The 15,173-nt window shown below is 45.4% G+C and overlaps 1 protein-coding gene across 1 annotated transcript in view; it reads left to right on the top strand.

Moving 5' to 3' along the window:
• The window catches only part of LOC126176666 (uncharacterized), an 85,349-nt gene that overhangs the window by 43,753 nt on the left and 26,423 nt on the right, over positions 1-15,173 (top strand). The window lies entirely within an intron of this gene.

Here is a 15,173-nt window from a genome sequence, read left to right as displayed (position 1 = left end):
AAATCTTTCTCTGTGTCATTCTCCATCTCAGCCATACGACTATGGAACGCGCTCCCCTGTGATCTGCGTCTTATCCAGAACCACTTAACATTCAAGAGGGAACTCAAGACTTACATATTAGAGACGGTATAGCCACCATTGTCGTGCCCCTCTCATCTTTTTCTTTCTCCTCTCCATCATAGCTTCGAATTTTACCATTCTATTTCTCTTCCTCTAACCTATCTACCTCTTCTATATCTCTTTCACCCCATTCTATCGTCTTATGTCTCTGCTTGATCAGAATAACTCACAAGCTGCAAGAATATAACGAGAAAATTCCCAACTAGCAACAGGACTGACATTCATAAAAGAAAAAATATGTTTACTTTCCTATACATAGTCATTACTATTATTATTATTCTTGATTATTATAATTATTTTTTGATTGTTATAATTATCATTGTACTACTTTTATAATCTCTAATTTTTTTCTGTAACATTAATACTGTATAACATGTTATATGTCCTTAATGTTCTGTAGAAACTGAAATTTGTTGAATCTGAGTATGCCTGGTTAGGTGTAAGAGAGGGCCTGAAGGCCCTTATCTTGCCAGGTAAAATAAATGCGTAAATAAATAAAATAAATAAATAATAAATAGCCAAAACGTAATCTAAGCGCCTTCACATCGGATAAAACAGAGTCTTCGATACTAAACGGCCAGTGATTTCATTGCAAGCCCCAAAACACAAACATGATTTCAAAATGGCGATCATGACATCAGCCGTTCCCTTGCCGCGAAAATGAAAAGTCATCAGATACCAAAATGCACGAATTCTTAATGGTAAATATTGAAACTAACGGGGAAACTGGGTGTTTTTCGCGGGGACAAACAAAAATCTCAAGGAAAAAAAAATTACCGAAAAATCAGAACGCGATACAGTGGCCGAGATCAAAGACGCAAATTTTGCCGATCTGAATCCAGTGGATCGCGTCTGGGCGCTATCACGCACCAGCTCTTCACCCATAAACCACCAGCCCGTAATTTACGGGAGCTGAATAAATGGCTCTGAGCACTATGGACCTTAACTTCTGAGGTCATCAATCCCCTAGAACTTAGAACTACTTGAACCTAACTAACCTAAGGACATCACACACGTCCATGCTCGAGGCAGGATTCGGAACCTGGGACCGTAGCGGTCGCGCGGTTCCAGACTGTACCGCCTAGAAGCGCTCGGCCATCCCGGCCGGCACGGGAACTGAATAACCCGTACATAGACACAAGACTCGCTAAATCCGTGGCATGCAAAATCGCTGCAATGTTGTCAGGTCAACACTCTATTAAATGTTTTGTATATGCCAAATACCGACATAATGAAGCAACATAAAAGTATCTCACATTGTTGACACATTTCTATTTTGATCGAAATATTGCACAAAATTTTGTATGACACGTTGCATAGCATCTAAACTGCACAAAATGTGCTTTACATCCCCTGCCTATTTCGATTTGACGCCACTCCGGCGACATGCTAGTCGATGGGGATGAAATGATGGTGATTAGGACAACACAACACCAAGTCCCTGAGCGTAGAAAATCTCAGACCCAGCCGCGAATCGAACCCAGGCCCTTTTTTTTTCGTCCGCAGCTCGTGGTCGTGCGGTAGCGTTCTCGCTTCCCACGCCCGGGTTCCCGGGTTCGATTCCCGGCGGCGTCAGGGATTTTCTCTGCCTCGTGATGACTGGGTGTTGTGTGATGTCCTTAGGTTAGTTAGGTTTAAGTAGTTCTAGATTCTAGGGGACTGATGACCATAGCTGTTAAGTCCCATAGTGCTCAGAGCCATTTGAACCATTTTTGAACCCCTTTTTTTAGCTCATTTGGTTCGCTTTCGTTCGTCGTATCTGCTCTGGGCGGACGTCGAAAGACACCTGTTTCAGTTCGTTGTTGATCCATTAACTCAGTTTTTTAATGCAGAGGGCGGCTAGCCCTCCGACCGAACACGCTGAGCTACCGTGCCGGGCCCTTACGATTTACATTCTTTCGCGCTGACCGCTCAGCTACCGAGGGCGGACTGTGTAACAGTTATAAATGGTGCCATTGGCACAATTGTTTTATTAATCTCCATTGCATGATGTAATTTTAGATTTTTTACTCCTGATGAAGGTATATTTATATATACCGAAACCTTGGTCAACAATTTTAATGAATTTTTATTCTGCAACTGTTTTGGCTGTCATCCTTTATCGTGAAGAATTTCAACAGTTGCTGTTTCAGCCATGTTTAAAATATTGAAATGAAGAACAACTCTTGACCAATATAGCTCAACTAAAAAGAAAGCCAAAAATCGATACTAATACATTATGCCAAAATATGATAAATTACCGTACAGTTACCATTTACCAAGAAGCACAGCGTGGCAACAGCAGGAAATAAAAGAATGAAAAAAAGGAATAAAAATTTTTTTGTAAGCGATTCTAAGTTCGAGTGAACTGTACCCACCGTTTACGTTTGTTACTATGACAACCAAATATAATGTTTGATTCTGACTTTTTATCCATTAGTATCAGAAGCGAACAATGACGAAGATTCAAATTGCTTCACATGATGATACTTAATGAGAATGCATATCAAATACTGTCTGCCGACAGTTTTGCCAAATCGCCGGAGTTAGGTGTCACATCTCGAATGGCACTTGGTGTACCTGGCGACGTGGACTGTGGTCTGATTTTCGCCACGTTCGCAGAGCCTACATGTGCCAGGGATGTTGCACTTTAACGTACTCATTCTCGATCCTCCAACATGAATACGAAGTCCGTTTAACGATTTTCCGGCAAATCAGTGTTTCTCTGCTGGGAGCAGATGTTTGATTGCTATCATCCATCCAGCACGTCCTCCATAATCTTCACGTCGTTTAGATTTACGATTGTATGCAGGAAACTCCTCCTAAGTCTCAGTCAACGGTGGACAGATTGATAGGCGTACAATATTCGCATGTGTGAAGCAAGTGTTTCAGGTCTCTCGTTCATGGACGCAACTTTTCTTGTAATATCCGATGGAGCGATTCCTGCCACACTTTGTTACGTTGTTTTCGTCTCACGCAACCAGTGACGAGTAGACATGTTTCATACAGAAAAATGTCAGCTTGTTAAGCATCAAGCGATGTCTACCAAACAGGGCGGGCACAATCTGCGACAGAGTAGCACCGAGTTAGGACGGTAGTTCTGAACGTCTGTGGTTGTGTACCCCAATTGTTGCCAGTCAGTTTGCTAAGGATATTGCACTACTGGCCATTAAAACTGCTACACCAAGAAGAAATGCAGATGATAAACGGGTATTCGTTGGACAAATATATTATACTAGAACTGACATGTGATTACATTTTGACGCAATTTGGGTGCATAGATCCTGAGAAATCAGTACCCAGAACAACCACCTCTGGCCGTAATAACGGCCTTAATACCCCTGGCCATTAAACAGAGCTTGGATGGTGTGTACAGGTACAGCTGCCCATGCAGCTTCAACACGATACCACAGTTCATCAAGAGTAGTGACTGGCGTATTGTGAAGGGGACAGTTGCTCGGCCACCATTTACTAGACGTTTTCAGTTGGTGAGAGATCTGGAGAATGTGCTGGCCAAGGCAGCAGTCGAACATTTTCTGTGTCCACAAAGGCCCGTACAGGACCTGCAACATGCGGTCGTGCATTATACTGCTGAAATGTAGGGTTTCGCAGGGATCGAATGACGGGTAGGGCCACGGGTCTTAACACATCTGAAATGTTACGGCCACTGTTCAAAGTGTAATCAATGCGAACAAGAGGTGACCGCAGCCACGGTCTCCGAGCTGATAGTCCATGCTGCTGCAAACGTCGTCCAACTGTTCGTGCAGATGGTTCTCTTGCAAACGTCCCCATCTGTTGATTCAGGGATCGAGACGTGGCTGCACGATCCGTTACCGCAATCGCGATAGGCTACAATCCGACCTTTATCAAAGTCGGAAACGTGATGGTACGCATTCCTCCTCCTTACACGATGCATCACAACAACGTTTCACCAGGCAACGCCGGTGAACTGCTGCTTGTGTATGAGAAATCGGTTGGAAATTTTCCTCATGTCAGCACGTTGTAGGTGTCGCCACCGGCGCCAACCTTGTGTGAATGCTCTGAAAAGCTAATCATATGCATATCACAGCATCTTCTTCCTGTCGGCTAAATTTCGCGTCTGTAGCACGTCATCTTCGTGGTGTAGCAATTTTAATGTCCAGTAGTGTATTTGTAGCTGACACTCACTGTTTGGTGATTATGCGGTGATTTTCGTAAGTGGAGGTCCGATCCATTGTTACACCTAAATAATCCCGTCTTACTCATTTGTCTAACCGAACGTCCTCCCAAGCTTGCAGTTTCCTCCAAATCCGCTTGTTCTTTACATGGTAGGCACGAACCTCAATTTTTGATAGCGTTCGATTGGTGTTCTCTGTAACAGTCGGTTATTTCCGATAGGGTTATAAGTTATTTCCGATAGGATAACTTACCTTCTATAGCCTCAAACTCGATTGCCAGAAATGTAATAGCTCAATCGCCCGCGTATATGAAGCTCCTGATACCATCTAAGGTTCTCGTGGTACATTTAAATATTGAAGAGAATAGGGGCAACAACACTGCCTTATGGTAAGCAGTTTTTTTTGTTTCCTCCATCGACTACCCTAACTTTGGATTTCGACAAGGGACTTGCGATTTTGAAGAAGATAGCTTAGAACTTAAGGAATCTTACAATGCTGTGTCTTATTATATAGTTTATGTAACAATATCCGATGGTTAGCCGTGCTATATGCATCAGATAGATCCATAAAGAGTACTCTGTGAATTTAGGATTTTCATATCCACCTTCAATGTACTGCCTCAAATGTAGGGCCTATGAAGTTCAACTTTTCCCATTTCGAAAGCCAGTGCTGAGTATTAGGAGCTTAAGCTCGTAACTTCTATACTTTTGTTTCTGTGGCCATCTTCCGCAGCAACTGTTAACATGTGGTTCGCAGGAGAGCTTCTGTAAAGTTTGGAAGGTAGGAGACGAGATACTGGCAGAAGTAAAGCTGTGAGTACCGGGCGTGAGTCGTGCTTCGGTAGCTCAGATGGTAGAGCACTTGCCCGCGAAAGGCAAAGGTCCCGAGTTCGAGTCTCGGTCGGGCACACAGTTTTAATCTGCCAGGAATTTCATGTGTTACTATAGGTAAGCTATAGCTGACTGCAGTCGAATTAAAAATACAATAGGAAAAACTGATCTGTATCTGAAACCTGGAATATACCAATCGAAATGCAATAAATGTGATGGAAGATTCATGGTTTAAACCAGGAGGATTTTGACACCAGATACAAAGAACATGAAAGAGCATGGAAGTATGGGAGAAATCAATCAACTTTTGCAGAGTACTTACACCAGCAGCAACATAAAATTACAACCAAAGACACAGATATGGAAATCATAAGGATAAACAACAACAAAAAACACCTCCTCACCTTACACAAAAACTACCACATCCAAAAAACCATAACAGAAAAGAAGCTACTCATGAATGATGAGACCACCTTGGCAAACCACACACCCTTTGAACTTAACATTAAATGTACACATATAATCACAGGCTATCATCTCCTCCCAGATTCTGTCCTTTCCAGGCCCATCTCTGCCTTCCCCTCCCCCCTCCCCTACAAAAAAAGCAAAATAAATAAATAAATAAATAAATAAAAATCGTTACACAGGTTGGCAACACTACGTGAACGAAAACAAACGAACATACATAAATACTGTGGCTGTGCTGAGTGAGAAATAGTTTAAGAAAATAAACTGTAAATAGTGCAGTGCGAGAAATACTGCAGAATGGCAAAAACTGCCAAATGCATATGTGAAATTAAGCCTTTCGACACCAACCGCTGCTAGCAAGGAGGAAGGGACCAGAATATGTAAAGAAACATCGTAAGTAACTTGCAGACCAACTTTATACAGAAAACGCTGCTTTTAACCTAAAACAATGAAAAATGTACAAACGATGTATCCGATTTACAGAATAACCACGGAAGATGTTTTGTAAATAAAAGCGAAAGCTTGTTGTGTAATTCTTTTTTATTCTATTGCAATTAGTTCAAGACGGATAACCTGTAGTAATAGTCGTTATCTTCTGTTCAGTCAGTTTAACTGTTAAGTTCAATAACTCGGCCACACCATCACAATTCACAACGTTCTCTGCAAACCCAATACAAACACAGCAGTAACTGAAACTACAAGCGGCCCCAAGCAACAAGAACCACGTGAATAGTGTCACGCACCACAACACACACTACCACGTGAGAGCTCAGAGCCATCGGACGATATCGATTGCCCCTCTACATCCACATCCTGATCTACATGCGTATCCCGTAAGCCACATTTTGGTGTGTGGCGGGGCGTACTCTGTGCTCCACCATCACGTCCTCCTTCCCTGTTCCAGTTGCGAATGGTGCGCGGAAGGACCGGCTCTTGGTAAGCCCCCCTAATTTTACCTTCATGGTATGTCCTGAGACATACGCCGGGGGAAGCAACACAATGGTCTGCTGTTCTAGGAACAACTCTTTCAGAATTTAATCTGTGATGGACGTTGCCTTTTTTGTAGCACCTGCTACTGGAGTTGTATGATCTTTTCCGTGTCGCTTAAGCGCTTACCGAAAGAATCTATTATCACTGATCTTGTTGTACGAACCCTATCTGTCAAGGCGCCCAGACTGATGAATAAAGTATCTGTCGAATGAGTGTTTTCCAAGCCCCTCCTTCCTGGGTGGGTCACAGTTCCTGACGACTCTTCCAATGAATCTTAGTCTGGGATCTGCTTTTTCTGCAATTATTTTAGTGTGGTCATTCCGTTTTATATCAGTCTGCACGCGTACTCTCAGATATTTGATGGATGTGACTGCTTCCGGTGATAGTTTCCCAATAGTGTAATCACAAAATAAAAAGCCTTTCGTCCTATTTATCCGCAATATGTTTGAAGGTTCTCGATTGTCCAACTGGATACGGTCGCCGATGCATTGAATCAGTAGCACCTGATGATGGCGGAACGGTTGTTCGCCGAAATATCGTGGGCATTCGACGGTCGTATCCGGCTGGACACCCGAAAACCCGTAAAACAGTGCATACGCCGGGAAAGCCTCAGATCACATATCCGCAATATGTTACATTCGATTGCGTTTAAAGATTGTGAAGAAACTGAAGAATTATAATTAACACCTGGTTTTGAACGTGTCATTTCCGATATCTTCGCCAGAGAACGAAAGCCTATCCCCAACGTTCTTCAATCTGTACACTGAGCGAGCAGCAAAGGTAACCAAAGAGAAGCGGAATGAAAGTTCAGGGAGAAGAAATAAAAACTTTCAATTTTGCCGATGACATTTTAATTCTATGAGAGACGACAAAGGACTTGAGGTAGTTCAAAGGAATTAATAGTTTCTTGAAAACAGGTTATAAGGTGATCAGCAAGACTAAAAGCAAGGGTACTGGGGCGTAGTCAAATTAAATCATGTGATGATGGAATTAGGTTAGGAAGCGAGATATTAGAACTTGGTAGAAGAATTTTGCAGTTTGGGACCTGCGACGGCGCTTCTCAAAAGAAAAACCATTTCTTAACATAGATTACAAATTTGAATGTCACGAAGTTGATTGCGGGCCATAAACAGTAGACACAAAACTGATAGAAGCTCTTGATCTGTGGTGCTAAAGAAGAATGCTGAAGATTGAAAGGAAGAACTGAATCTAGTCGGCGAGTAAGGAAATTTGTGGACAATTTGACTAAAAGAAGTGATCGCTTAATTGGACGCATCTTTAGTCATCAAGGAAGCGTCAGTAGAAGCTGAAGTTGTACAAGGATACCGAAGCTGGACTAAGGCTAGCAGGTGTAAGTGGCTGTAGCTTGTGATACTTAGTCACAAATGAAGAGGCTAGCACAGGATACAGTAGGGTAGAAAGGTGCATGAAATCAAATCAGCTTTCGGACTTTTACCTTTTTTACTGAGAATTTTGAGCGCCTTGCACCATTTTACATTATAGAAAGTTTTGTAGAGGTCACCAAATCGTATGAATGTGTCTTTCTTTTTTCTTAAGTCTTGCCTTAGTTATGAAGTGCGACGTCAGAACTGCCTCTCTGGTGCCTTTACCTTTCCTAAAGCCATAATCGTCGTCTAACAGACTATCAATTTTCTTTCCATTTGTACACTCCTGGAAATGGAAAAAAGAACACATTGACACCGGTGTGTCACACCCAACATACTTGCTCCGGACACTGCGAGAGGGCTGTACAAGCAATGATCACACGCACGGCACAGCGGACACACCAGGAACCGCGGTGTTGGCCGTCGAATGGCGCTAGCTGCGCAGCATTTGTGCACCGCCGCCGTCAGTGTCAGCCAGTTTGCCGTGGCGTACGGAGCTCCATCGCAGTCTTTAACACTGGTAGCATGCCGCGACAGCGTGGACGTGAACCGTATGTGCAGTTGACGGACTTTGAGCGAGGGCGTATAGTGGACATGCGGGAGGCCGGGTGGACGTACCGTCGAATTGCTCAACACGTGGGGCGTGAGGTCTCCACAGTACATCGATGTTGTCGCCAGTGGTCGGCGGAAGGTGCACGTGCCCGTCGACCTGGGACCGGACCGCAGCGACGCACGGATGCACGCCAAGACCGTAGGATCCTACGCAGTGCCGTAGGGGACCGCACCGCCACTTCCCAGCAAATTAGGGACACTGTTGCTCCTGGGGTATCGGCGAGGACCATTCGCAACCGTCTCCATGAAGCTGGGCTACGGTCCCGCACACCGTTAGGCCGTCTTCCGCTCACGCCCCAACATCGTGCAGCCCGCCTCCAGTGGTGTCGCGACAGGCGTGAATGGAGGGACGAATGGAGACGTGTCGTCTTCAGCGATGAGAGTCGCTTCTGCCTTGGTGCCAATGATGGTCGTATGCGTGTTTGGCGCCGTGCAGGTGAGCGCCACAATCAGGACTGCATACGACCGAGGCACACAGGGCCAACACCCGGCATCATGGTGTGGGGAGCGATCTCCTACACTGGCCGTACACCACTGGTGATCGTCGAGGGGACACTGAATAGTGCACGGTACATCCAAACCGTCATCGAACCCATCGTTCTACCATTCCTAGACCGGCAAGGGAACTTGCTGTTCCAACAGGACAATGCACGTCCGCATGTATCCCGTGCCACCCAACGTGCTCTAGAAGGTGTAAGTCAACTACCCTGGCCAGCAAGATCTCCGGATCTGTCCCCCATTGAGCATGTTTGGGACTGGATGAAGCGTCGTCTCACGCGGTCTGCACGTCCAGCACGAACGCTGGTCCAACTGAGGCGCCAGGTGGAAATGGCATGGCAAGCCGTTCCACAGGACTACATCCAGCATCTCTACGATCGTCTCTATGGGAGAATAGCAGCCTGCATTGCTGCGAAAGGTGGATATACACTGTACTAGTGCCGACATTGTGCATGCTCTGTTGCCTGTGTCTATGTGCCTGTGGTTCTGTCAGTGTGATCATGTGATGTATCTGACCCCAGGAATGTGTCAATAAAGTTTCCCCTTCCTGGGACAATGAATTCACGGTGTTCTTATTTCGATTTCCAGGCGTGTATATATCGTCCCTACATAGGGTGTGCATTTATCTTGATCACTAAAAATAACTTTCAGCCCAGAAGCAAAACAAAAAATATATCGAGTAAGAACTGTTTAGCTACCATGGGGACATTAACCAGCAAGAACACCTTTCTTGTAACTTGGTTTAGTTACGAGGGTACGAACAGCAGTATGTGCCTTTTAACTGGCATCCTATATTTTTTACTCGGTAATCCACTTCCTCTCCACAAGACGTGTTCAAAAACTAATCGCGGTGAACAGATCACGTAAACCTGACGCAGTTAGCAGCGCAACTGTCCTGTGCTGGCAGCACAGTACCCACGCAGTCGTTCACGTGAAGGCGGTTGCCTCGACGACAGGAGCGCATTTCCTCTGCGTACAGTCAGCTCCACAGAGTAGACCCTGGGTACGTGCACTGTGAGCTCGTGCGGAAGAGGCAAAGTAAATTTTGTGTTAAGTTTTTAGCAACGTCATGTTTACGTGAGTGGTACGCTGTGACACGATTTTGAACACGTCTCGGGGAGAGAAAAAAAATATAGGGTGCTATTTAAAATAGACTTATTGCATTTCATATCTTGGTAGCGACCAAAGTTACAAGACAGGCAATGGTGTTGCTAAATGAACTTACTTGAAACGTTTTTGGTTTTGTTTCTGGACAAAAAAGTTATTTGGGGTGGTCGGAATACATGGCACGCACTGAATTTCACTCTTATCGGGGGTGTTTCACAGTTTCTATTAAAGGTTTGTAGTGGCTGTAGAGGAGACTTAGTAGGTAAAGTTTTGATAATAAACCCATCTCTGGAAATGTGCCGTTTGGGTGTAAAATAAATCTGAGGATTGAATCACTTCCAAATCTCACGGCACGGCCAGTGTTTCGGATGTTCGTCGTCATTGCGAACGAGCCAGTTTCTCGCAGCCCACGTTGCAGCCGGACGAAGGTGTTATGTGCAGGATTCTCGGACATATTCTCAGTTCGAATATAATGAATTTCCTTGAGACAGAGAAGTTGCTGTCCATGCATTACCACGGCATTAGAAAGCATCGCACCTGCGAAACGCAACACGCCCTTATTTCGCATGATATCTTGCGAACCATGGATGAAGGGTATCAGACGGATGCCATATTCCTTGACTTCCGGAAAGTGTTTGACTCGGTGCCCTACTGCAGACTCCTAACTAAGGTACGAGCATATGGGATCGGTTCCCAAGTATGTGAGTGGTTCGAAGACTTTTTAAGTAATAGAACCCAGTACGTTGTCCTCGCTGGTGAGTGTTCATCGGAGGTGAGGGTATCATCTGGAGTGCCCCAGGGAAGTGTGGTACGTCCGCTGTTATTTTCTATCTACGTAAATGATCTTTTGGATAGGGTGGATAACAATGTGCGGCTGTTTGCTGTGATGTTCGGGAAGGTGTCGTTGTTGAGTGACTGTATGTGGATACAAGATGATTTGGACAGGATTTGTGATTGGTGTAAAGAATGGCAGCTAACTCTAAATATAGACAAATGTAAATTAATGCAGATGAATAGGAAAAAGAATCCCGTAATGTTTGAATACTCCATTAGTAGTGCAGCGCTCGACACAGTCACGTCGATTAAATATTTGGGCGCAACATTGGAGAGCGATATGAAGTGGGACAAGCATGTAATGGCAGTTGTGGGGAAGGCGGATAGTCGTCTTCGGTTCATTGGTAGAATTTTGGGGAGATGTGGTTCATCTGTAAAGGAGACCGCCTATAAAACACTAATACGACCTATTCTTGAGTATTGCTCGAGCGTTTGGGATCCGTATCAGGTCGGATTGAGGGAGAACACAGAAGCAATTCCGAGGCCGGCTGCTAGATTTGTTACTGGTAGGTTTGATCATCACGCGAGTGTTACGGAAATTCTTCAGAAACTTGGGTGGGAGTGTCTAGAGGAAAGCAGGCGTTCTTTTCGAGAATCGCTGCTGAGGAAATTTAGAGAACCAGCATTTGAGGCTGACTGCAGTACAATTTTAGTGCCGCCAACTTATATTTTGCGGAAAGACCGCAAAGATAAGAGAGATTAGGGCTGGTACAGAGGCATTTAGGCAGTCATTTTTCCCTCGTTCTGTTTGGGAGTGGAACAGGGAGAAAATATGCTTGCTGTGGTACGAGGTACCCTCCGCCACGCACCGTATGGTGGATTTGCGGAGTATGTATGTAGATGAAGATGACGTCATAACTGCAACAGGGTCTGGCGACATCACCCTCTTTTCAGCTGGCATGCGTTCCGGGAAGCTGGAAATTTGGAACTGACCCATCTTCAAACTTATTTTACGATCAATTGGTACAAATCCGGAACGAGTTCCTTATTGAAACTTTATCTGCTAAGTCTCCTCTAAAACACCTAGAGGCCTGAAACAGATATTGTGAAACGCGCTGTATATCGGAGTCATGACGGTGTAAATAACTAAGGAATAAGTCAGCAAGTAGATATAATTTGTCATTCCGTGGCGACATAAGCGAGTAAAGAAGAGAAGTAACGCGACAGGGGGTGGAGTGGCAGACCGGCCTGTTGGCCGCTGTGGTCTGCTGCGCCAGGGAGGTGGGCGCGTTTTTTGGTGAGACGGGAGCGGGGCGGGCGCCGCGATCAACGTTCTCGGGTTTGTTTGTGGGCCGCGGCTGATACGGGCCCGCGGGTGGGCCGCTCCCACCCCGAGCAGCGATCCGCCGCGCCCTCCGCAGCCGGCCGGCCGCTGCCCGCCAACCCCTGCAGCGCGGCTCCCCAGTCCGCCTCAGCCCCATCCACTGCTGTTCTTGTTGTGGTCTTCAGTCCTGAGACTGGTTTGATGCAGCTCTCCGTGCTACTCTATCCTGTACAAGCATCTCCCAGTACTTACTGCAACCTACGTCCCTCTCAATCTGGTTACTCTATTCATCTCTTGGTCTCCCTCTACGGTTTTTACCCTCCACGCTGCCCTCCAATACTAAATTGGCGATCCCTTGATGCCTCAGAACATGTCCTACCAACCGATCCCTTCTTCTGGTCAAGTTGTGACACAAACTCCTCCCCATTTCTATTCAATACCTCCTCATTAGTTATGCGATCTACCCATCTAATCTTCAGCATTCCTCTGTAGCACCACATTTGGAAAGCTTCTATTCTCTTCTTGTCTAAACTATTTATCGTCCATGTTTCACTTCCATACATGGCTATACTCCACACAAATACTGTCACAAACGACTTCCTGACTCTTAAATCTATACTCGATATTAACAAATTTCTCTTCTTCAGAAACGCTTTCCTTGCCTCTCTACTTGCCTCTCTACTTCGACCATTATCAGTTATTTTGCTCCCCAAATAGCAAAACTCCTTTACTACTTTAAGTGTCTCATTTCCTAATCTAATTCCTTCAGCATCACCCGACTTAATTTGACTACATTCCATTATCCTTGTTTTGCTTTTGTTGATGTTCATCTTATACCCTCCTTTCATTCCACTGTCCATTCCGTTCAACTCCTCTTCCGACGAGGTAAGGAAAATACACGAACGGAGGAGAGACGAATGAGGAATCATTCCAATGAAAGTACAGTCAGAAAATAAGAAAGAATAAATAACGTCTTTGACAAAGGCCTGGTTGTTATGGTTGGCGGTCGGTAACCGGTATCTAGAAAACGGCGAACCTTGTCGGCTGTTTACGTGCTACTGTCGTGAGTGTCTATGGAAAGTGGTCGAAGACGGTGAAAGAAAGAGTAGGCGACAAAATGTATGACGTTCACACCGCGTCAAAGAATGTGGAGATCGGAGGCCTGCCCTCTAAGGCGAAACAGACGACAATTTGTCAGATCGCAAGTCTTTTTGAACACACCGTAGTGCACACGACTTGTGACACAACCTAACTAGAAGAAGGGATCGCTTGGTAGGACATGTTCTGAGGCATCAAGGGATCACCAACTGAGATCAGCATATGGGACACTGTACGTGCTGAGTTCTGTGGTGCCGAAGATATTCCTCCAGGAGGACGAGTGTAGTCGCTTAATGGGATAGACTTACGTCGTGTAGCGCTCGCATAAGGGAGCTCGTAAAGATTAACGGTGTAGTGCAACATACGTGTAAGTTTGCATTTCTCCTAAAGAAGTATCACCCCACCTTGGAGTCCCCAGTGAGGGGAAGGGGAAGGCGTGTAAAAAGAATTAGCTTTGCAAACCGAACTCGCATCTTGCCATAGAGACAAATGTACAAATTCAGTATCACTTTGAAGAATTTCAGAATATATAATGAATATCGGCTAGTAACAAATGTATCCTGAATGAAGCGCCAGCCCGATGTTTATCAAACTTGGTGCGAATGTCCATCACATAACGAGCATTAAAGGTTTAAACTTTCATTTTGATCCGAGCAAATGTTCATCATTAACATCAGAATGGGAGCAAATAGGAATTTATTCTACTCCTTAAAAACATGCTGTGTAGTTCATGAAGATTTCTGAAGGCTGGTACGAAACTGTACGTTTTCTCATGTCATCCCAGACATGCCGTATGGGTAACAAAGCAGGGTTCTGGGCAGGACAGTCAATGATCCGTACATTCCTCAAGACGGTTACAGTGTACGGTCTCTCATTTTTCTGGTAGAATGTGCCATTTGGCGCCTTACTCGTGAAGGACGCGTTGGTAGGACTCATCAGTCTTGCCTCGTACTGACGAGCGCTCAGCCTACTTTCGACACTTCCCAAATCCGCCCTATTGTCATATCCAATGGCTTCCCACATGGCGATTCCGTGATCTGGAGAGGTACGAGTCTCGAGCATCACTGCTTCCCGTGATCTTTCACCAGGTCAGCGTCTATCTGAGCGCCACAAACAGAACAGAGACTCACCGCTGAACATCACAGAATGCCGTCAGACCTTGTAACTCGACCGGGTCTCAGCATACGAGAGTGTCAGCGGTAAACGACGCAACTCCAGCTCTGGACGCAGCTTCCAGTAATTTCATCCTGACCGTTGGTGGTAATTCTGCCCGAAACATCTGCCAGGAGTTCAGCTGTTTCGTCAATCTATTCGTCACATACGGTCGAACTAGTCACGTCGTCACTATTTGTTCTGCAGTACAGTCAACTGTCGCGCGATCTGTCGGCGATTCGGCACGTCTCAGTCAGAAAGGTGCACGTGCACACCCTCTCACGGCGCTGCAGGCGACCTCCGCCTGAAAAGTCCCAGTAGCATTCTCATTGCTCTGGGTTCTACAAACTTGTGGTATCGTTGTACCCCCAGACCGCAACGTTTTCCCTCGTGTTCCAACCAACGTCAAACAATGCAAAAAATCTCAACGAAGGAAGTATTCCCATACATTTGTAAATTACCTGTACGGCAGTAAAATAGATGCAGCTTCCAAAAGTCGTGGGAAGGTTCTAACCTTCAAAGTTACCCCGCGTCTGGCGACCGAGTGCTGCAGCTTAGGCGGTGCACGGTGCGAGTGTAGACACACCTCAGCAGTCTGTTACGGACACGTGTGTAGTGGACACAGCGAGTTACGGGATACTGAAACTGGAATGATATTCGGTGCAAGGCTCACGGCTCA

This window comes from Schistocerca cancellata, chromosome 3 (genome assembly GCF_023864275.1).
Source record: "Schistocerca cancellata isolate TAMUIC-IGC-003103 chromosome 3, iqSchCanc2.1, whole genome shotgun sequence".
Classification (NCBI taxonomy): Eukaryota; Metazoa; Arthropoda; class Insecta; order Orthoptera; family Acrididae; genus Schistocerca; species Schistocerca cancellata.
This window is presented reverse-complemented; position numbering and strand designations above follow the sequence as displayed.